The sequence below is a fragment of the Physeter macrocephalus genome, chromosome 17, assembly GCF_002837175.3.
Source record: "Physeter macrocephalus isolate SW-GA chromosome 17, ASM283717v5, whole genome shotgun sequence".
Classification (NCBI taxonomy): domain Eukaryota; kingdom Metazoa; phylum Chordata; class Mammalia; order Artiodactyla; family Physeteridae; genus Physeter; species Physeter macrocephalus.
The window spans coordinates 17741207-17763044 of record NC_041230.1 but is presented as its reverse complement, the minus strand read 5'-3'; positions in this window follow the sequence as shown (position 1 = coordinate 17763044).

Here is a 21838-nt window from a genome sequence, read left to right as displayed (position 1 = left end):
CTATGCATGTCTGTTTCTGGGACGCCCTGTTGTCCCCAGGCCCACTTAGCACTGGGTCCTGTGCTCCAAGGACCATGCCATCCTCCCAGGCAGAGGAGGAGGTGAGGAGGGCGCAGGCCAGGCTGGGCACTGGCTCTGAGTGAGCGTTCCCAATGAAGCTGCACTCATCGCTGCATAGGGAAGCGCACAGGGCTGGCCGTGTCCCCATGGCTGTGACACAGGGCTTGTCATGGAGAGCGGTGTAGTACTTTGCAGTCCAGTCTCTCCCATCTCCACTGCCCAGGGAGCAGGACCCCAGCAGAGCGGGGGCCTTTGAATGTAGGCTACCTGTGAGACACAGCTAAATTCGCCTTGAGTGTAAACCATGCCCGAGAGGACTCTGACGCAGAGAGGCCCGTGGAGCTGCAGAAATGGCAAACACCTCAGGACAGGATGGAGGAGAGGCTACGGGCTCAGGAGACATCAGTCCAGCGACCCACTGTTCCCCAAAGAGCGAGTGGGCCCAGGCCCTTTACATCCCCCAGGGCCAGCTCTGTGGAGGACACAGCCGCACTGTAGGCCTGCAGAGGACCGGTCAGAGCCTCCAGGGCAGGAAAAGGGTGAATCACCTGGAGGGTAAGAGGGACATGATGGGCCACGGCTATTGTATTAGCCTGGCCTGCTGTAACAAAATACTGCAGGTGGCGACTTAATCAACAGACATTTCTTTTCTCACTGTTCTGGAGACTGAAAGTCCAAGATTAAGGCGCCGTCAGGATTGCTGTCTGGTAAGAGCTTTCTCCTTGGCCACCTCACTGCGTCCTCAAATGGCCTTCTGTGTGCACTCGGGGGCTGGGGGGAATCTCTGGTGTCTCTTCCTTTCTTATAAGGACCCCAGTCCTAGGGAATTAAAGCCCCACCTTTATAACCTCATTTAATTTTAATTACCTCCTTAAAGGCCCAGGGCTTCAGCACAGGAATTTGGAGGGAGCATAATTCAGTCCGTAACAGCCGTGGAGCTGTCCCAGCTGGGACAGACTAGTTGTGCCCCCACCCTGACTCCCGTCCTCGGACACTCGCCTGGCCTTCCCACCCCCCACATGGAGTGCTTGGACCGTTCGCTCACCCAGCCCAGCTGCGGGACCCTGAGCTCCCATCGCCACAGGATTCTAGGACCTGCTCATAGAACTTCAGTTTAGCTGCTCCCTCCAGTACCAGGAGCCCTGAGGGGGCTAGGTTCCCTTACGTTTCTGCAACAGCTGAAATCCTCTTCCCTCGCCCTCTTGTTGGGGCCAGGCACAGTCTGGTTGGGGAGGAAATGCACACACAGGTAGGCAGGGTGGGCAAGGGAGCCTCCCTGGAGGAGGCAGCTCTGGATCCAGGCAGTTGTGGGATGTGAGGAGTGTGGTCACACAGGCTCAGGGCAGGGGCCTGCAGGGCCAGGGTGGAGGACCCAGGAAATCTCCTGCCTGCAGGGCCCAGGGCCAACAGGAGGAGAGGCAAGAAGGGCTGTGGGACTACGGCTGCCAAACTCAGGAGACGCCTAGCTTATCAGTGGGAGGGGTGAGATGGAGGGAGCTGCTAGCAAAGTTCTAATCCATGGGGGCAGATTGTGGAATTCTGCTGATCCAGTCACCCAGTTCTGAAGTCTTTTGACACTTGAGAGTGTCACCATCTGTCACTTGTGGCCATGAGACTAGATCAGGGTTTCCCGAAGTTGTATTCTAGCACTTCCTGTACGAGAATCAGGATGCGTGTTAAAAGCAGCCAGATCCTGGGCTGCAGTCAGTCTCCAGGGGTGGGGCCCAGATAGCTTTGTGTTTCTCTAAGACCCCAGCTGGTTCCTCCAGTCGTTGATGTTTGAGGATCATGGACTCCAGATGGTGTCTAAAGTCTCTTCCAGCTCTGACATCTGGACTGTGATTTAAGATTTGGGCCTCTCGGGGTGGTGCTTTCTCGATGCCGGAAAAGATTGTCAAATGACAGATCTCTCAGGTTCTGAAGAGTAAACAGGAACATTCCCCCCAAAAGCCATAAATTATGCTAAAAAGTGTTCTTTCTGGACAATGGCTTTAGTTCTAATTTAGTATTCATTTCTTAGCTATAATGCCTAATTAAGACATCTGTTAAATGTCTATAATATTAATTTAATAGAGGGGGTTCTAATAGAACTGTATTGGAATTGTCCATTTAATTAACCTCATGGGCCTTTAATGGATGTCTTAAATAGACATCATTAACAAGAGTGCTAGACAAATTAAAATTAGAGTCAATAACATTCGTGGTAATCTTTCCTGAGCTGGGAAGGGCAAGCATTGCTAAGTAGACAGATACAGAGATGGGCTGCACAGAGGAGTGTTGGAGCTGGCATCCCCAGCGGGGTCCACAATGGCCAAGGCCCCAAGCAGGGTTCAACCGTTCTGTGTCCTGGTCAGCTTTGCCCAAAGAGGGCGCTGCTGTCCAGTCGTAAGAAGCAGTTCTCAGGAGCACAGCCCTGCTCTGCCCCTTCATACACCTTTCACAGAAAACGTTTGCTGACCTGGCCCTTCGGACTGAGCTCCTGCATGTGGGAGGGAGATGCAGGAAGGAGGACTCACCCAGAGATTCTCACTAAACACCATAGATGCGCGGATCAGGAAAGCTGGCACAGGCTAGGACAGGGCAGGATTGGCTGGAATGCGCAGGCGGAATGGGATGAGATGGAATGAAAGGGAGACATTCTGTTGCTTTTGGCCCTCCCACTCCACTGAACAGCTCTCCACTGCACTACATCTTTCCAAAGGCAGTAGTCAGTTCTCTTATCTTACTTGGTCTCTCATCAGCATTTGCCATGACTGACCAAGCCCTGCCCCCTGAAACAGCTGTGTAGACCCACGCTCCCTGACTTTCCTCCTGCCTCCCTGGCCACACCTTCTCAGTGTTCTTTCATGGACCCTTCTCCTTTTCCCAACTTCTAAATGTTGGTTGAGCCCTGAACGCCATCTTTGGGCTCTTCTGCTTTTGCTCCGTAGGTGGTCTCATCCACAACTTCAAATACACTTGACTCTCAAAATCGTATTGGCAGCCTAGCTTCCTCCTAACCCCAGACCCGAATCTGTAACTTTATTGCCTGCCTCCCCCCACTTCCAATGTGAACTCCTGAAGGACAACGACTCTGTTTTGATCTCTGCTGTCCCCCTAGTGATCTAGAAGCACTGTCTGACCCCTAACAGGTGCTCCATGAGGGAATGAAAACAAGTGCCCACTGACAGCCCCACCTGCAGATCTAATGGCCTCCCAGCCTGATACGGCTGCACACAGAACTACTGACTTTGCTCTGCTCCCACCTCAGCAAACGGCCTCACGTCTCTCCCGTTACTTAAGCCAGAGACCCAGGCGTCATCCTCTCTTACGTTCATGTCCCCCAACGAATCTTTCATTAAGTGCTGGTGGCCTCCTTCCAGCCCTCCTTGCTGTCTCCTGTCCTGCCCGCTGTCATCTCAACCAACAGCTGCAGCCCCTCCGGCCTCCTCTGAGCAGCCTCCCACACCAGTCCCTCTCTTGTATGACCCCCATCTTACACCTTCTGTAGCAGTTCTTAATATCTAACGTAATTTTCTCTGTTGTTTACTGTCATTTTCTTCCACTAGAATGTAAGCTCCTTGAACACTGGGACTTTGCCTGTCTTATTGACCATTATAGCCATCGTGACCTCAGTGCAGTCTAGAACACTGCCTTGTACATAGTAAGTGTTTGGTTAAATAGTTGTCTGACCAAAAACAAAAAACAAAAAAACAAGGAGCCAAGGGTGTGACCTAATGATGGATATGTGTTGGGACCCAGCAGCCGAGATGCTGGCCACGACCCCCTCCGGCCCAGACAGCACCGCCTCCATCACCACATCTCCAGAGCAGAGCAGCGCTGTGTCCTGGGACCCACAGGCTCCCCACCTTCCACACTGTCAGGCACCCCAGGCGGCAGCAGTTCCCTGGGTCATCAGGCCCCGCCCTTCCCGGCTACTCGGCCAGCTGCACTTACACTTCACATGCAGTGTGTGTGGCCAGCGCTCCTCTGCCCTTTCCAGCTTCGCCCACTGGACCCCAGGGTGTGGGCGGGGGCCACGGGTGGCTGGTGCAAGTGACCCGGCCTGAGAGGGGCTGAGCCCAAGGATCCCGGCATTCAGTCAAGGAAACTTGAGCTCAAGGTCCAGCTTACTCTTGACCTTCAGGTTCAACCACAAAGGACGTGAAAACGTGTTGATGGTAGTTTCATTTAATCTACACAAATTAAACTGTACCCTCTACCAGAAGAAAGGGCAGGAGAGAAATAACATTGCAGACGGAGCTGCCTATGCCCCTGCCCTTCCGTTAGGTGGAAACTTGCCTTGCAGTGGTGTGAGATGGAAGGCATCCTTAGTTGCCCTCTGTCTCCCCAAAAAGTGTGCGACTGTAATGCTGTTCACAGTAACACAGACCCTAAGCCGGTGGTGTGCTGGAGGGGCTCCCCCACCCAGGAGAGCTGACGTGTGCCTCTCTTCCCGCTCCACTGCACCACTCGTGTTGGCAACTCGAGACCAACCATGGCGGGAATCTCTAGACCATGCTACCAATCAGGCTGGTTCACCATTTACCAGCACGCCACACAACACCGGTCAGCACCTCCGTGTGCAGGAGAGGCCATGAAAAGTTCCAGCCCTGTGAGCAGGACCACCTGAGAGAGGAGGGTCTGTCTCTGCAGGGTCCCCCTGCAGGAGATTTGACGACACGATTTGAGCCTGAGGGGTTGTTTGGCACCCAGCCCACAGAAGATGGGACACTGTGGGCCGGGGGCTGGAAACATGAGAGCATTTGCTGACTGATAGCTTACAGGACTGGAAATGAAAGATCTGTGCTCTTTCTGCATGTGAGTCTATTATGTGGGTGCTTCATACATTTCTGAAAGTTAAGCATCTCCCTGAAATCTTGTTTCTTTTTTTTTTTTTTTCGGTACACGGGCCTCTCACTGTTGTGGCCTCTCACTGTTGTGGCCTCTCCTGTTGCAGAGCACAGGCTCCGGACACGCAGGCTCAGCGGCCATGGCTCACGGGCCCAGCCGCTCCGCGGCATGTGGGATCTTCCTGGACCGGGGCACGAACCCGCGTCCCCTGCATCGGCAGGCGGACTCTCAACCACTGCGCCACCAGGGAAGCCCTGAAATCTTGTTTCTTGATGGCAGTGCTGGGTTACCTTAATGGCTCTTGCTCAAGGATCATGGATTGAAAGCAAGGAAACCCAAAGTCCTAAGAAATGTGGTGTGTCACCACATTTACAGTTTTAACACCTCCCTCTCAAAATACTGGCACTCTCCCTCTCTCTCTCTCTCTCTCTCTCTCTCTGCCCTGGACCTCCAGGGACCAATGCTGTCACTAGGGTGATGGCCACAGATGTCCTCATCCCCGCCCATGAGACGCTCTAGTAGGTGTGACAGACAGTGAGTGGTGGGAACGGGGCCTGTGGGGGCTGCAGAGTGGGGTGGGGAGGGAAACGGGGCCCGTGTCAGGGGCACCTGGCAGGTCTGGAGGTGGAACAGGCCTCCCCTGGGACCTGATCTTAAGATGAGACCAGAGGGCTGAGCTGGAGCCAGGCAGGCAAAGAGACCTCCTGCAGAGGAGCTGGAGGTAGGAGGAGGGGCCTGGAGGGGAGAGTGCTGACTGCAGCTAGAGGCTTTGGACACTGGGCAGGGCGGCGGGAAGCCAGGGTTGGGGGAGGAGGAGAGACAAGGAATGAGCTAGAGCAGGCCACGGCCAGGCCTGGGAGACCAGCAAGGAGGCTGTGCCTGTGAGGGAGTGTCCATGGCCTGGACCAGAGCACCGGCCTCAGGGATACCCAAGAAATAGGTTTGAAGGGTGCACACACGACTCCCCACGGACAAGGCCTTCTGTTCTCAAGCCTCCTCCCACGAGCCCCCACCTGAGCCTCCATTCACAGCCAAGTGGCTGTAAGGCGGAGCCCGGCTGAATAAGCAGGGGGTGGCCGCAGCCAGTCAGGCAGTGAGCGGAGGGGCTGGAGCACAGCCGGCAGGGCCAAGGAGGGGGGCAGAGGCTGCAGATGAGCTGACTCAGGGAAGAGAGGAATGAATGAGCCAGTGGGCAGGCGGGAGAGGAGGGAGGAGCCCTTGGTCAGCAGGAAATGAGGAGGAAGATGGGAAGGCTGGGCCAGGAATAGGGAGTGGTGTGGGCACACCTCCGCGATGTCCTTACCTGGCTTGGCTCTGTCGCTTAGGCTAGCCACCACTTTGCAGTACCTCAGTGTCACCATCTATAAAATAAGCATCACAAGTAAAGCACAATGAGTAAGATTTACTATGCATATCACCTCAGAGAGTTCCCACAGTGTATGGTCTCATCTTTCAAACATACAGGAGCCTGTCAGTTGTCAAAGCTGTCCCCTCCGTGGCCACACTCTTTGTGGAGCCTTCGCACTGGTCATCCGTTTGCTGGCAGAGGACACTGAGATTAATCCACCCAGGATCACACAATGGTGGCTGGAACACGTGGTTAGGGCTCTCTCCCCACATCAGCTATTCTTCTGGAATTTGATAAAGACTCCCTTTCCCCCTGAATTTAAAGCCCCGTCATCGCCTGCCAGGATGAGAACAGGACTGATTTTTGCGAAGCAGGAACCCCTGCCAGCTCCTGGCTCCTGGCGGCGTTTGCTGCGGAATTTAGACTGCAATAACTATCGAACACCCTATTATCCGGCTGCCTAATTAATGTAAATGATAGTTAATGTCCGCTCACCGAGGCTGTTGTTTCTCAGAGGATGCCCTGCCAGCCGCCTGGGCCCCATTCCAGGGGCGTTTATGGTGGCAGCCCCATTCTGGCTTTGTTGAGTAACAGGTAAGTCATGGCCTTAAATAATGAGGACAGAGGGCTAACGGGCCCCAAGAAGTGGGGAAGCGCAGTTCCCGAATGAGATGAGAGAGGCACTCCCTCCAAGGTTCTTCCCTCTCAGCCCCAGAGGCTCAACGGTTTTTGAAACCCAAGTGGCAACATTTCCTAGGTAGGGAGACCAAGGAGTGCTTCTCCCAGCCCCTGCACGGAGAATAAAACCCTAAAATCCCTGCCTCCCTCCAGCATCACCTCAGCCCCAGCTACACGCTAGGGGACCAGCCCGTCCAGGTCTGCCTGGGACCACTGTGCAGTCCCAAGCAAACCTGCCAGAATGGTCTTTCCTGTTCACTGTCTGGCTTCCTTTAGCTCCGGGGGGATGGGGGGCACACTAGATGCCACCCTCTCAGGAAGGCCTTCCCAGACCACCCTGTCTTGGTGATCCGCCTCCCCCCAGTGCTGGGGCACAAAGCTGTCTTTCCATGCCCGCAGGTCTGTCCCCACCCTGTAGAGAGGGCCAGGCCTTGCAGTGGCTGCCCACACTTCCCTCTGCCCCAGTCATGGTGGAACACAGGACGGGGTGGGGCCGGCCTTTCTTAGGGAGAACCTGTGTCCAGCTCAGTGCTGCTCATCCTGGCTGCATATTTCAACCATCTCGGGAGCTTTCCGAAGAATTCCAAAGGCAAGACCTCACCTCCCCCAAATTAAGGAAGAGATATGGGAACATATGTACAACTGATTCACTTTGCTGTAAAGCAGAAACTAACACCATTGTGAAGCAATTATACTCCAATAAAGATGTTAAAAAAAAAAATTAAGCCAGAATTCCTTGGGGCGGGGCCCTGACATCTGCATGTTTTTAATCAGTGGTAGAAAAGTCTGGGTTCAGATCCCAACCAGACACTCCCAAGCTGCATGGCCTCAGGCAAGTCACTTGGCCTCTGGGAGTCCGGGCTTCCTCTTTGTACGATAGGAATGTCTCCCCCGTGTTGTAAGAAGTGAAAAAGGACAAGCACAATAAGTCTCATTAATATTTGCTCTGTCCTGGCTCTTTCTGTTGCTGAATGGATAGTTCATGAGCATCAGGAACCAGTCTGAGAGCTGGGGCTTTGGAAATAGCTGTGTCTCACCACCCCAGACATGTAGCCCCGGTCTCCAGGGTGACCACGGCTACACACAGGCCCGGTAGGCTGGGCCAGGTGCCCCTTGGCCCAGATACCAGGGGCCTGGATTTGTCGCGACCCTTCCACACTGTGTTATAAACACGCACCTGCCTCCTTGACTGTGAGCTCTGAGAAACCCATGCTGAGTCCCAGGGCTCAGCACAAAGCAGGCTCCGCGCAGGTGCCGGGGGAGTGAATGAGGGCGAGAGCCAGTGAATGCGCCCACAGCTGGCATAGCCAGGCGCTCGTGGGTCATTTCAGGGCATTTCAGTCCTGTCTGTGACAGGACTGTGCTTCCGAGAGGCTTCTCTTGACCACCCCACCCAGTGACCCACCTGCAGGCCAGCACATGTCCCAGCATGCCTTGCAGAGGGCACTTTGGACTAATGTTTTCAAAAAGTCTATTCCAGAAACGTTAATGAGTCTTGTAGTCAATATAGCAGGTGGTTACCATCGTTCTGTTGGTTTTCTTTTTCTTTTCTGAAAAAACAGAATAAACTGTGGAATAAAATATGAAAGTAAATTGCACATTTTATAATAATAAAGTCAGGACACTTTATTTCCTCACATTTTGTTCAGTTATATGTGAAAATGGAGGTCTACAGACACAAGGAGTGCTGAGTTGGGTCTATGTTAGGGAGCTCTGCACCAACACCTGGTATGAGGGACAGTGAAGGCATATAACAGGAAATGGTGTTCAGAGGAGTGAGGGAGCAAGCCCAATGTGTCACGAATTATCCAGGGTGGAGCTGGACTCCAGCCCAAGTTTCTTACTCCATTACCCAGGCCCTAATTCATCCACACCTCTGCGGAAGCCCAGGGTCTCCTCTGGCTCAGGAGCACTGAGGTGGGTGAGTCTTCTCCACTGTGGCCCTATGCAGACAGGTGTCTGAGTTGCAATTCCAGGAATCATTGACTTTGGACTGTGGCCACTGAGTGCGTCAGTGGGGGCTATTTTGGTTGCAAGTAACAGGCAAGAAACCCAACCCAAACTGGTGAAACAAAAAGGGAATTTATTGTACCCCATAATTGAAAGGTCAGAGTAGCACTACCTTCAGGAATGGTTTGATCCCGATGAAACAACGTCTTCAGGACCCTCTCTTGCCACATCTTTGCTCTGCGTTGCCTCCTTGCTCAGACAGCTTCTCCCTTCACGGCAGCAAGCCTCACATTCCCTCAGTCTAGCTGAGGTCTAGCTAGAAAGAAAAGGAATGTTCCTTTCTGGTTGCCCTTCCTCCAGTCCCAGGATTTGACCATTTGGACCAGGTCTCCATCCCTGTTCTGTTCTGTGGCTGGGGCATCCAAGGTGCTAATTGGCCTGGGTCACATGCTTCTGCCCTGGAAACACCTGGATGGATTATGGGAAAGGGGCTGTTCCTGCAAATGCATCAAGGAGCTATTTTAAAAGAAGGGAGGATGGATGCTGGTGGCAACGATAATAGTAATAGATGTCCGCTCCACTGAGCTCTTGAAGAAGGGAACAGGTGCAGCACAGCGAGGGGCCCTGGGATGGATAGGTAGCGGTAATTCAGCTGAGCTGGAATTCCATCTCCCAGCATTCCCTTTCATGCACAGTTCCCAGTGTGATGGGCCACAAGAGACCTTCTGCCTGAGAGTTGGGAGGCGGAAGCACAGTGGCAGCCATCTCCTCGGAGCTCTGAGGTCGGTGCCGGGCACAAGGCACCACTGGCGCTCACGTTGGCAGGATCTGCTGGCTCTCAGGGCTGGCTGGGGCTGCAGCTAGGCCCACGGGGCCTCCAGCTCCTGCCGGGTCCTCCTTCAGCTCCTCTGGTCCTGGGCCATGAAGAAGGATGCCAGCTCCTCCTGCAGGACTCCCTCAAGGGTGAAATTGGAGGCAGGGAGACGGTGAGAGGCTGATGCAGTGCCAGCCTCCCAGGTCCATTCCATCCTTGCACCCTCCCCGTTACATGCATCATCCCTTCCCAGTCACCTGCCCTGCAGGCTCCAGGTTCTAGGAGCAGACACAGAAGTAATGGCTTCATGTAGTCTGTCTAACCAACTCCCACAATAGGATGAGGTCAAGTCCCTAAAAATAAATCCTTCATGATATATAATCTCACAGAGGTTCTGCTCCTCTGATGGACCCCTGACACAACAGTTCCTGAGCTACCGGCTCTGAAATCATCCTGATGAGCTCAGGAATGATACATAGGACCGAGGCCAGGAGCAGCCTTCTGCCCCCTGCCTATGAGGACTCCCGAGTCACCCCAGGCACCATCAGTGCGTCCACTTCAGTCAGGCACCCAAGTCCATTTTGGAAGAAGCTTTGGCCCAGGTAGAAAACCCGGACTAGAGTCACTCCATCAGGACACAGGATCATCTGGGCGAAGAACATCTTTCCCACAGCCGCTGCGACCTCCCTCCCCTGGCTTATCCCAATGAAAATGCCCTCACTAGGTGTATCTCACTATCTAAAGATGTGGTCACAGGATGTAGAGGTCTTTGCAGTTGACTAGCCAGAATCCATGCCCCATCCAAACAGTTGCTCTAAGCCCATCATAGTCATCCTGCTCTCCCTGCCAGGGATTGGTTTATAAGTGGCCCTATTCTGGCCAATGAGAGCCACTGTGGCAATTGTTTGCACTGTTTGCTAGTACTTCCATTTCTCTGCACTTCTGGGGAACATTTATTTCCTGGTCTCCTCGTGGTCAAGCGGGGCCATAAAACTAACCTTGGCCAATGAGTCATGAGAGGGAGGCCTGTGTGTCACTTCTGGGGCAGAGCCGTTAACTGCTGGTGGGAGCCCTTTGGCACAGCCACCACCAACAAGCAAGATGGCGGCCACTCCCTCAGCCGGGTGTCTGAGTGATGTCAGCGAGGCAGCCCTCTACGGACCTGCTCTGGCACGTAGCATACGTGGAAATAAACCTTTGTTGTTTTAAGTCGCTGAGACTGTGAGATTTTTTGTTACTGCTGTGTAACCCAATTTTTCCTGGCTGTTACAAAATTCTACTGGGGGTTCCAGGACAGCTTCTTCTCTTCTGAGAATGAGGTACATATAGAAAGAGAGCCAATAACCCCCTTTTGTTCCTCTAGATGGTGCTATGTAGGGATGAGAAGCCTGGAACTCAGCCTCCGTCCTGACACCAGAAGCCAGTCCGAGGGAACCACCACCCTGAAGGCCGCAGAGCAGAGGAACTGAGAGAAACGGGATCCTTAAGGACGTGGCCAAACCACTGAGTCAACCAAGCCCACAAATTCTCTGCTGCTCGACTTCCTGTTATGAGAGGAAATAAAATTCCTTCTTGTTAAGCCAATTTGAGTTGGAGTTTCTGCTCCTTGCAGCTAAAAACACCCCAGCAGATAATTGGTGTAGACACACTTCTTCCTCAGGTAACCTTTGGAGGGAGTAGTTTTAAACCAACTTCACCCGTGAATAACCTACACCCAGAAAGGAGCAAAGTTTCAAAGCCACGTGTCCTCTCCTCCCGATCAGCAGGCTAAGCAGGATGAAACTATGTATTAGGCAGCTGGAAGTACAGAAACCAAAGTCAAAATTGTCTTCTGTAAAAAAAGCAGGGAGAGCAGAAAAAATTGGTTCAGGTAACTGAAAAGGATGGGGCACTTGTAACTTCAGACGTGGCTGAATTCAGGGCTCAAAGATGCTGTCAGGAATCTGCCTTTCTCCATCTCTTAACCATGTTTTTTTCCAGGTCGGCTTTACTCTCACTCAGGTCAGTTGATCCTGGGGAGTGTTGGTTCTCATCTGATCAACCTAAATTTCCCAGTGTCGGGACACCTTTCCCAGGAGCACAGTGAAGGGCCTGAGTTGGATCCTGGCCTAGCTCAGATCGTGCACACATCCCTGAACCAACTGCAGCTGGAGAACATGGTGCTCTAGTCCAGCAGACTCATATCCCACACCTACCTCCAGGGCTAAGACTGGGGTCAGTCCTCTCTGAATGAAAGGAATGAAGGGAGAGAAAGGTTCAGTTCCCACCTCTCCAAAAAAAAGTATTTCTGCCAGAGAAAGGCTGCCACAAAGGAGAAAACAGTGGATAAAGTCATCTGTGTAGGCCTGGTGTACTTGGTTTTAATGAGGAGGCTGGGCTGGGCTGGGGGCAGGGGATACGACTGTTACGTCAAGTCTTTGCCAGTCCGACAGCAAGGAGGGGACGGATAAGACTCGGGGGAGGAACCGTCTTAGTTGGTGTTCACCAGGAAAAAGCCAGAGACCAGGATTTTAATGCAAGTAGTTTATTTGGGAGGTAAAGACAAACACTGGCAGGGGAGAGAGGAAGTGAGGCAGGAAAGGGAAGGCAGCCAACCAAGGGTGTGTTTTCAGGCAAGCTGGAGCTGTGGGCAACTGCGGGAGACCTCACCTCAGAGTTATCCCACCTGAAGGGTGAGGGAGCTGGGTTATTTATCCACCAAGGCCAAGTGGTGAGGGCTGTCACAGCAGGTTGATTCCTGGCATGTCTGTACCACCATGCAGGTGAACACAGGTGTGTTCTGGAGCTTTGGAGAGAGCTCACCGGTAAATAGATCCAAAGACTGGCTGTTGGCCTTCAACTTACAGGATACGGGCAAGACACCAACTGTCTGCTACAGAACTAACATTAATTAGACCAGTATTGTCTGCTCTACAAGTACCCACTTCAAATCCTAGCAACAGCCCAGTGAGGCAACTTTCAGCATCCTGAAAAGCCTCAGGAAGTGGCCCTCAGCTGGGGAGATGGAAGGGCACAGATTCGAATCCTGGATGCCTGGCTCTGAAGCCACTGCTGTCCCCACATACCCCACACACTCAGCAGGGCTCTTCTAGGCCACCGCCAGGCTCTGCCCACTTCTCAGAGAAGGAAAACCAAGCAGCCCCTTCAGAGAGCCTCAAGGGCCTGTCTTTACCAACAGTCACTTTCTGGGCCCTGTTCTGGGCTCCCTGGGTACCCACCGTGATCACAGTCAAGGCCTCCCCTTCCGTGACAGCTGCTCTTCCCAGAGTCTCTTTTCAGGAATGTTTTTCTGCAGATGCTAATGAATGACCCTTAAGTTTCCCAGGAAAGGCTACCTCTTTTTGAAGTGGCTGAAGATCTCCGCTCTTGATTGCAATCTTCCCAGGGCTGATTTTGGCCACTTGGCTCTTACTTCTGAAGTGATGATGGGGGTAGGAGGAGAGGAGAGTGAGGAGAAGACAAGTGTTTGGCGCTCAGCTCTCCTACAGAAACTGCAGGCTCAGGAGGCAATTTTCTCAGGCAATCAGAATTGTAAGGTAGAGAACAGAACTATTTTCTTTTCAGTTTTGTGCACAATTTCTCCCTGGTTTATACTCCAGTATAAGGTACACTACCTGTATAAATCATGACTTGTAAAGATTTGCCACTTTTTTTGGTGATTTTAATCATAGGAACAAAAGTATTTCCAGAAGTCTCATCCCTAATTTGTAAAATTAAAGTCTATGGGGAAATGTGACTTGAGTTGGAGAAATTTATATTACATGTAATTTTTAGAAGTCACATATACATGCTCATAGATGTCAGAGCACTTATGAAGCACTTGCCAGGCAGTGTTCTGAGCACTTGCGTATATTAACTAATTTAAGCTTCACAACAACCCAATGACGTCAATGCTATCATTATTCCCATTTTGCAGATAAGAAAACTGAGGTTCAGAGAGGTTAAGTCACTAGCCCAAAGCAGAGCTGGGATTTGAATCCTAGCAGCCTGGCCCCAGAGTATGTGCCCTTTAATGCTATTGTCCACTCACAGACAGGTGCACGGGCCCAGGGAGACACTTGGGCCTCTGCAGACACACTCACACCCACCACACACTCGTACACATGCCTCCAGTCCTCCCGCACACACAAGCACACACATGCTCCTTTCTGCAGGCTCTCTCCCACTCCCTGGTGAGTCCTGGCACAGACAAGGGAGAGAAGGCTCTGCACTCGCAGCCTCATCTGGGAGGCTGGGACCCTCCTCTCCTGGTTTAAAGCCCAGCCCACACTCACATCATCTTCCTCACCCCCTGCACGTGAGAGGGCAGCCCCCGCCTCTCCAGCACCACCGTCCACTCTGATCACCTCGTAAGGCAGGTGGGACCTGTCCTCCTGTTCAGCTGGGGAAACTGAGTTCCAGAGAGAAAAAACAAGCGGCCCAGAGGCATCCTGGGAGCTGCAGGCCCCGTCCACCCCCGGCCGATTCCCCTGGGCACAGAGTGTACCTTTGCAGCCCGAGCAGATAAATTAAGGCCCCGGTTAGGGTGGTAGCATTTTGGAGGGTCTGTCACAGCGCAGGGCTGTCATACTAACGGCGGGTCAGGGGCTGAGGGTTGCTATTGTCTAATAATACACGCGTCCCGCCCACGTGCCACCCTCCACAGCCCGCAGGCGGCCCCACAGGATGTTCCCATTTCACGTGGACCCCGAGCGCGCCAGCGGCCGGCACAGCAGCCAAAGCTGTAAATCTCCGCTTCTTCTCGCAACTGCTGGGCTCTCCCTCACACTTTTTGCGGCTGGAGTTCTTGTGGGAAGACAAAAAATAAAAAAATAATAAAAAACAAAAAAAAATAAATGACTCGGGAATTTGTTTTTAATTAAGCAATAAGGCTCGATGGGGCCTGGCTGCCGCCTCATAAAGCTGCTCCTGGGGTGTAGGGAGGCATCTGGTCCAGATGAGTGCCTCAAATCAGCCCGGAATGTGATTAGATGATTACTCCCCGGAGTTAATACAAGATGATCTTCCCCAGAGTTGTCTTATTGCTATTATAAAAAGTCTGCAGGCAGGAGGGGGGAGGATGGCTTTGCTGCTTCGAGAAGATGAAAACGCCGATTCTAGCTGTCAGGGCGACATCAGGGCCTGAGCTGCCTGCCCCTACTTCCCCTCCTTCACCACACCTGCTCAAATGGTGAAACCCACCAAGCTGGATGGATGCTAACATCTTTCAAAATAAATGGGTCCCTGTACACAGGGAATAGGATGTGTCAACAGGGCAGTGGGCCGGGGGGATGGAGGGTAGGTACAAGGAAATCTCCCTTTGAGATACTTTCTCCTCTCCTGCCAGGAGCAACAAGCCATTCTCACTCTCAAGGCAGCTCAGTGCACCTCTCCAATGCTACAGAGACTAAAAGTGTTAATGTCTGTGAATTTTCAAACATCTCTCTCTCATCTCTCTCTCTGTCTCTCTCTCACTCTCGCTCTCACTCTGTCTCTCTCTCTCAGTAAATGCTTTTTAAAAGATGTTTCATTTTGACAAAATAAATAATTCATCAAAAATATATATAATAGAGCAGTTAACAGTTGGAGAAAATTACTAGATTAACGGCAGGACAGTTGCTTCAAAAGAGAATGATTTGAATTTCAATGGGTTAAGAAAATTGATAAAATAATTAAATGTTTTTGAAAAACTGACTCTTATGACCAAGAAGAAAGAGTCAGAAGAGGAGGATGTCATATCAAGTGATTACATTTTGTCTGAATATATATGCCTCCTCCAAACCAACGTGACTCAGCCTTTGTTCATTTTAAAAATGTTTGGGTAGCTGCAAGCATAGCCTACATTTTGTAGTTGCAAGCATAACCTCCAAACCAACATGACTCAACCTTTGTTCATTCTAAGAATGTTTGGGTCGTTGCAAGCATAACCTACATTTTGTTAAATGGAAGATAAACATTGTCATAATTTTATTTCATTTTTGAAGATCAAGGTACTTTCTTCTTTTTAAATGTTCTCTCTTATTGTGTCCCCATCTTGAGATGACTCACTTTAAGGGGCTTTTCTCTGATAGTGGTTGTCCTCAGATAATGAGGACCCCTTGCATGTGTGATAAACAGAGGTATGGATGTATTCTAAGGTTAAATTTCATGCTCCATCAGAAAATTCCTAAGGGAAAGAGACCTCATAAGTAGCAGACACATGCAGGCACTTTCAAATACAATCGTGACGCCAACAGTCAAGAGAGAGCCCTCTTAAAAACGACAGCTTATGAATGTAACGAATGTGGCTGAAACTTCAGGCAGAGCTCAACATGTTGGCACCAGAACATTTTCTAGTACATTCCCTAACTCTAGACTGTGCCCCTAACGGAGACTTAAATCAACCACAACAGGTACTGCCTTGCATATCATGGGTGTGCACATGGGGACTGAGCCCAGGTCACTTGTCCTCTGGGTGTTAGTCTCCAGGGAGGCAGAATCACAGAAGACCATGATGTTGAGCAACAGAGCAGTGAGAGCGCTCAGCAGGATGCTGTGGGAGGGAGGAAGAAGAGCAGGAGTCCGGGGAGCCTCTGCAGTGGGAGGGATGGAACATCTGAGACCTGAAGGCGAGATTTCCCAGGTGAACCTCAGAGAGAAGGGTGTTTCAGAGGAGGAAGCAGTGGCGATTCAAAGATGTGAGAGGAAGGCTGAGCACATCTAGCCGGGACGCTGACAGCCTATGCGCTGGGGAAGAACGATGCCTTGGGTGTTGACTCTAATGAAGAAGAACCACCCAAATCCAGTGTCAGACCTTTGGTAGTCCAAGCCTCTGAGGGCTGAGGAAGGAGCAGCCTTAAAGGGCTGCAGGTATGTGTGAGAATCACAGCTTTCCCTGACTGTCCAGACCTGGATATGCAAGGCGGCTACCCAGAGAGGAGCCCAGCATGGTGGAGGCAGCTGGGTGGGTCTTGCAGCTCTTGCCCAGGACTCCCCTTCCCCTGAGGGTCCTCGCCTCCTCCTTGCCGCCCCTCTGTGCAAAGGTCCAGAGTCAGGAAGGACCCTGGTCACCCACTACACTCTGACCTGCGAACAAACACAGGCCAAGGCTCCGACACTGTAGTGAGAACTTCCTCAAAGCTAGGCAGGGGCAAAAGGGAAATAAGCAAAGAAAGCAGTCATCATGGCCGTTGCTACAGTCCATCTGGAGCTGGCGATGAGCTGGGCACTCAGAACTCCAACAGGAAAGTACAACCCACTTTATTTGATAGCTTTGTCCCATTCACTTTGTTTTTTGGTTTGTTTTTTTTTTGTTTTTGTTTGTTTTTTTGGCGGTACTAGGGCTTCTCACTGTTGTGGCCTCTCCCGTTGCGGAGCATAGGCTCCGGACGCGCAGGCTCAGCGGCCATGGCTCACGGGCCCAGCCGCTCCGCGGCATGTGGGATCTTCCCGGACCGGGGCACGAACCCACGTTCCCCACATCGGCAGGGGGACTCTCAACCACTGCGCCACCAGGGAAGCCCTGAAATCCCATTCACTTTGGATACAGTTTCTCTACAGCAGCACTGCCGACATTTGGGGCCAGATAATTCTTCGTTATGGGGCTGCCCTGTGCATTGTAGGGTGTTTCGCATCATCCCTGGCCTCTACTGTCTACAAACCAGGAGTACCACCCTCTCAGTTGTGACAACAAAAAATGTTCACAGATATTGTCCAATGTCCCCTGGGGAGGAAAATCATTCACATTTGAAAGCCATTGGTTTTAAACATGAATCTTAAAAGGAACATCTCCAGGCTGGTCAAGAGACCCAGGTGCCTGACCTGTTCATACAATCCTCAAGGGTTGGTTTGCTCAATGAGAGGGCCTATAGAATTCAAAAGGGGCTGTGTTGTGGGCAGTAGATTAAAAAAAAAAAAAAAAAAAAACAACCTTCCAACTCCCCTTCTAGACTGACAACTTACGAAAAGGTGCCCCCTCTGGACTGGTGCAGCCCACAGGACACAGCATGGCAAGTGGAGTGAAGGTTGGCTTTCAGCCCCCTCTCATCTCTGCTGAGCATCTTTGTGCAGTGAACAACCTGCCCAGCTGTATGCAGTGACCATGAAAAGAAAGCTCCCATCTGGGCTCAGAACTGGGGAATGTTCAAAACCAAAGGAAAATGGAAAATAAATACATTCTGGATTTTTGTTAGATGCCATATTGCCCATTGGGAAAGTCTGTTTATGTTTTACATGATGAATTCAGGAAAAATGCAAATTGAATAAGGAGGTTTGGACTCCAGATACTCAAACAGCCTTTGGACAGGTGAAACTCTATCTTGACACTGACTGTAGCCAGAGGCCTCATGTGACTCTGATGCTCATGTTGGCAGGGAGGAAGGGAACAGGAGGTTCAGGGTTGTCTTAATACCAGAGAAGGAAAAGCAGAAGGGACCCACTTTCTTAAACAGGAAATAGATATTCCAAAATCACACCCCGGTCACAATGCAGAAAGCAGTCATAAAAATAGCTCATCCTTTCACACGGCCTGCTGCGTGCCTGCCCTGCTGTAGACACTTCTGGTGCATTAACTCACCCACTCTGAGCTTGGCTGATCTCTACCTTGAAGAAGCAGAAAATTCAGTCCTTAACTTCATGCTCAGTCCCCTGCCTTGAGGTGCTCGTCGGGTCTCAGATGCCTTCAGTCCCATCTGAGACTGACTATAAGGCTTTTAAAAAGCCTAGATAGCTGAGACAAAGCAGCTAAGAGATATCAAAGTGGCTGACTCAGGGGAGGGTAGGAGATGTGAGGGAGGGACGTCAAGATAAACCTTTGGGTACTGTGTTGTTTACTGTATTAAACTTTGCAATTTAATTTGGTAAAACATTTGGATTTTGTGTTTCTCTTGTTTTTGTTTTTGTTTTGTTTTGCTTTGTTTTCTGTTTGTTGGTTTGGTTTTTCTTTTTGTCTGTAGTTTGTTTTATAGTAAGTATTTTCAGTTTCAGCAAGACACACACACACACACACACACACACACACACACACACACTTTAAAGGGCCCTTAGGCAATGCAAAGGCCAGTCTTGACACTGGCCATGTCAAGTTCTCTGTGTAATTTCTTCTATTCATGCCAGACTTTCAGGACAGCCCAGTGAGCGATTCCAGCCTGGGAGGGGGAATGAAGGGAGGGGTCAGGTCAGTGTCTCTCCATTAGGTAGTTAGGTTGACCTGTTGCCCCACAGTTCCTACAGGGGCCAGACCACAGACTCTAGGCAAAGCTCTGAGGTCTGCTCCCCAGTCACCAAATAGGCAATAACCACTCTGGATGGCAAAGCAGTTGAAATAAGAGGCCCACCACCAAAAGGCGGGCAAAAGAAGGGCACATGGGTCTTGTGCAAACTTGGTACTGACTTAAATAGGAAATAGGAGCAGTTTTTGCCCTGGGATCTAGAATTTTTTTTTTCATTGCAGTCAAAAGAAATCAAAGTGCAGTGCAGCTCTAGGTGGGGAGACATTCCTACATTTCTTCAGACCCAACAGCAGTCATCTATTTTCTGAATCCCTATGGAATTTGTGGCTGGAGAAAATTAGAGCAATGGTGACATGATTGTTCTGTCTTCCATCTCTAACTGTGCCGCCCAGCCAGGAAAAATCAAAACAAGGAGGGCAGCCAGGTGGTTTATTCAGCCTCTAGTGAGACACAGGGGATGGTGGGAGTGTGGAAGAGTCATAATTTCTGCAACTCTTCCCAAATTCACGGCCTGCTGATAAACTCGGTCTAGTTTTCTCTATTGGAAGGTAGTACTCAGTTGTGCCACTAGGATTTTTTCCTCTCACTCTTTCTTCTCCCTTACAGCTCTGGGGTTTGGAGGTGAGGGGTTAGGGCAGAGATAAGAACTAGATTCATTTCTGAAATCTTGTTTCTCTTGACTCTGGTTGCTCCTTTAGAAACATTTTTGGTGGGATATTTTGCACTGGCCTTTGTAAGACCATTTCTATGCCTAGATTGTTTTTTGTTTGTTTTGTCTAGTTGTGTTTTATTTCATTTGGTATGGGAGGTTTTTGCATTTCATTGTTGTTGCTGTATGTCTTTGATTTTGCTGATTTAGCTTTACTTATTCTATGTTCTGCTTGTTAAGATTCAGGGGAGGGAAATTCTGACTTCTTACCTGGGAAATTCCCTCCTGTGACTTTGGAAAAGGGAAGGAAGTTCTGACCCCTGGCCTCCTAGTCAGGAAATAGCTGAAGAATCCCTAGGTTCATGGAAGAAGGACCTTTACCTAAAGCATACTGAGAAAGAGTTCTCGACAATGAAAAATTATGCTTGCTTTTTTCTTCTCCTCTCCTAACAATAGGTAACCTGGAAGTTTTCCCACATGATTTTCTTTAATGCCTGGATGGCCACCAGTCCCCCCTCCAGACTTTGCCATTTCTTTTGAAAATCCAACACGTTAAACTTTTGAAATACACACACACACACACACACACACACACACACACACACAAATTCCAATTAATTGGCAACCATGTAAAGAACAAATGTAGAAAATGCTGTATGTGCAATGAGATTTTAAATTATAAATTACATAATTATGCATTTTACTAATATTTGTTTTTATTTTTTAGTTTACAATCAATGTCACTCTTTTAGTGTACAATTCTACATGTTTTGGCAAATGTACATAGTGTATAATCAGAGCACAAAAGCGCTTCCCTCATCGCAAAAGTTCCCCTCATACTGCTCCTTTGTAGTCACCCCACCCCTAACCAGAAGCAATACTGATCTCTTCTTCATCCTTACAGTTTTGCCTTTCCAGAATGTCATATAAATGGAAGCATACAGTATGTAGCCTTTTAGTCTGGATTTTTTTCTGGCATGGTGCATTTGAGAGATTTATCCTTGTTGTTGGGTCTACAATAGTTTATTCTCTATTATGACTAAGTTCCTTTTCATTTAATTGTATGGATATACATACTTTATTCATCCCTCCACCACATAAAGGACATTTAGACCATTTCCAATTTTTGGTTTCTATGAATAAATCTGTTACAAGCTGTTAACATATTTTGTGTGAACAAGTCTTTATTTCTCTTGGGACTTCCCTGGTGGTCCAGTGGTAAAGAATCTGCCTTCTAATGTGGGGGACGCGGGTTTGATCCCTGGTCGGGGAACTAAGATCCCACATGCCGAGGGGCAACTAAGCCCATGTGCCGCAAACTACAGAGCCCACACGCTCTGGAGCCCGAGCACCACAACTAGAGAGAAGCCCACGTGCCACAAAGAAAGATCCCACATGCCGCAACGAAGATCTCATGTGCCTCAACTAAGACCCGAAGCAGCCAAGAATAAAATAAATTTTAAAAAAACCAAAAAACAAAAAACTTGAATGCCTTCCATTAAAAAAAAAAAAGTCTTTATTTCTCTTGAGTAAATATCTATGAATTAGGTTGCTGGGTCACAGGTGAGAGTATGTTCAACTTTTTAAGATATTGTCAAACTGTTTCTCAAGTTTTTGTATTATTTTGCATTCCTAGTAGCAGTGTATGAAAGTTCCAGTTGATCTACATTCTCACTAGCATCCAGAATTATTATGTATTATTATTTTTTTGTTCTGGTTTGGTTTTTAGAGCCATTCAGATAGTTATGTAGTGGTATCCCATTGTGGGTTTAATTTGCATTTCCCTAATGTCTAATGATGTTGTGTATTTTTCATGTGTGTATTTGCAATCAATATATATTCTTTGGTAAAGCATCTACTGGAATATTTTGACCATTTTTTAATTGGTCTATTTATTTCCTTTTTGTTGAGTTTTGAGAGTTCTTTATATATTTTTGATCTATATCCCTTTGTCAGGTATGTGATTTTGCAAGTATTTACCCCTTGTCTGTGGCTTTTCTTTTTATTTGAAAATTGTCTTTCACAGAGCAAAAGATTAATTTTGATGAAGTCCAATTCATCATTTTTTCCTTTATGGAGCATGATTTTGGTATCTATCTAAGAACTCTTTGCTTAGCCCAAACTCACAAAGATTTTCTCTGTTTTCTCCTAAAAGTTTTATAGTTTGACATTTTACATTTAGGTGAACAATCCATTATGAGTTAATATTTGTATAAAATGTAGGTCAAGGTTCATTTTTTGCATATAGATGTCTAGTTATTCCAGCATCATTTGTTGAAAACATTGTCCCTTCTCCTCCTCCTCTTTCAGGAGTCTAA